At 46.0% G+C, this 2155-nt stretch overlaps 1 long non-coding RNA gene across 1 annotated transcript in view; it reads left to right on the forward strand.

Annotated features, from left to right (window-relative positions):
• Nucleotides 1-6: 6 nt before the first annotated feature.
• LOC108449275 overlaps nucleotides 7-2155 on the forward strand; it is a 4137-nt gene continuing 1988 nt past the window's right edge. Inside the window, exon 1 of the long non-coding RNA XR_001865425.1 lies at nucleotides 7-252. This is a non-coding gene — a long non-coding RNA (uncharacterized LOC108449275). The remainder of the gene's footprint in view (nucleotides 253-2155) is intronic.

Consider the following 2155-nt stretch of genomic DNA (forward strand, 5'->3'; position numbering starts at 1 on the left):
GTAAAAAAAAAAATCTAGCAAAAAAAGGGGTGAATGAAAAGTGGAGGGGTGAGGATAAGGGGCAAAAAAGCAAATCAGACAAAAAATAGAAAAAACAAGAGGAGCGGATTAAACGCACGAGAAAAAAAAATATCTCAGTCTGTTTTTGTTTTGTTTTGTTTTGTTTTTTTTAAAGAAAGATGGACGGGGCGAGGGGTGATGCCGGTCTGGGGGCGCCTGCAGCCTGGAGCAGCGAGGAGGCAGAGGCTGGCGGTGGGTCCGGGGCTGCCCCTCTCAGCACAGCCCGGCTGGAAACTGCATGGTCCCGGCTTCTGCCCAGCTGCAAAGCGCTGCTGCTTCTCCTCCTCCTTCCTTCCTTCCTTCTCGCACAGTCTCTGCTCTTTTCCCTCCTTCTAGCCACCGCTTCTTCCCTCAAGTGCTCAAGTTTCTTTCCTTTTTTCTTTCCCTCCCTCCCCGTCTTCTTTTCCTTTTCGGATTTTCCGAAGATTGTCTTGGGAGAAGTAGAACTCGCTGCTGGTTCAGCTTCCTGGGCTGCTGCTGCTGGTGGCCGCCAGAATTGTAGCGTAACTCAGCCCCGGAGAGGAGCGGGGGGGTTCAGGGGAACGTCCCGGTTTCCTCCGAAGAAATCTTCCTCCTCCGGACACACACACACAAAGAAAAAAAAAAAAAAAAAAAAGAAAAAAAGAAAAAAAAAAAGGAGCAAACAAAAAGCTTCGCTGGGACAGAGGCGAGGAGCCGCTGGGTTCCCCCGCTTATTGCCTTTGGCTTCAGGAAGCGGGAACTCGGGAAGGGGCTTGGGAAGAGTGGCTCCCCCCCTCCAAAAAAAAGGCGCTCCCGAAGCGATTTCAGCGCGGAAACAAAGTTACTGGGGTTGTTGGGGTGAAGAGGAAAGTCACAGGGCTGATAATTAAGAGACTTTTTAGCTAGTTCCTTTCGGAGGATCAGGGCTTAAGAAAAGTTGAACTTTCGGATTCCCAGGGAAAAAAAAAATCATAATTGAGAAAAAAACAATCAACACAACAATAAAACCCCTCCTTAGGCTGATTTTTAAAATATGACCAAGCAAATTCTAGGAAAAGGCAGCCTTGGTGCAGCCCGGTCCTTCACATGAAGTCGCTGCTGGATCCAAGTCCGTTGAGTTGAATAGGCGAAGAAAAATCTTGCTTTTTTTTTCCGCCCTTGATGAACAACAGCAGCAAAAAAAAATCATTAAAATGTCGCTTTGTTTGAGTTATTTTTCTTTCTGGAAAATCGGGTTAAAAATAATAATTATGAAAAAAAGCAACCAAAAGTTACAAACTTCTTTTGGGTCCCAAGAAGTTGAGGTCGGGGAAGATGAAGGAGCCGGAAAAAAAATAACAAACCCACGCCACAGTTTTTTTGTCCTGAATGTGGTTTTTGGAGGCTGGGATTTCTAATGATTAGGTTTTTGTGGTTTATATATACAGGACTCTCTGGCTAAGGCGATCATTATGCTGATGAGAGTCAGCAGCACGTGGTGCTTCAGTCCTCAGACTTCTGCAGCCTTCAAAATAAATAAACCAGTGTGCATCCCCCCCAGGAGGAGAAACTCTCACCCACGGGGAGGGGGACGGGGAAGTGGGGTAGCAGGAGATGGTCTCCGATCTCCACTTCTCTCCGGGTTTTTTCCATTAACACTTTTGGGCTTGTTTGTTAAAAAAAAAAAAAAAAAAAAAAAAGGCATGAAAAATCTTGTTTGCAAAAAAAAAAAAAAAAAAAGTTAGAATAATCTGGTGCCAAAGGGTTTTTTGCTAAGTCTCCGGTAGTCTAAAGCCTAAACCATTTCCTTGAATGAATGAAAGCTATAAAACCCCCTTCAGACTATTAAGGTAAAGGGAGTCTGGTTTGTTTTCTCCCTTAAAAAAAAAAAAAAAAAAGGGCAGATCTTATTAAAAACCATTTACATACCCAATGGCATGAAAGTGTCACCGCCTCCCCGCGCAGATAACAGCCTATCACAACCCGCCCTCTAATTTCTAAGGCTTTACTCCGACTTGCTACTTCCACCTTCTTGTAAAAAGTCGGCGCTGCGTGTGTGCTCCTTGCTCGCCGCCTGTGTGCGATTCGGGGCGCTGTGTGTGTGTCTGTCTGCGCTGGGGGGTGCGGGGGATGTGGCCCTTGCCGGAGCCGTTCC

The sequence above is a fragment of the Corvus brachyrhynchos genome, unplaced genomic scaffold, assembly GCF_000691975.1.
Source record: "Corvus brachyrhynchos isolate BGI_N302 unplaced genomic scaffold, ASM69197v1 scaffold116, whole genome shotgun sequence".
Classification (NCBI taxonomy): domain Eukaryota; kingdom Metazoa; phylum Chordata; class Aves; order Passeriformes; family Corvidae; genus Corvus; species Corvus brachyrhynchos.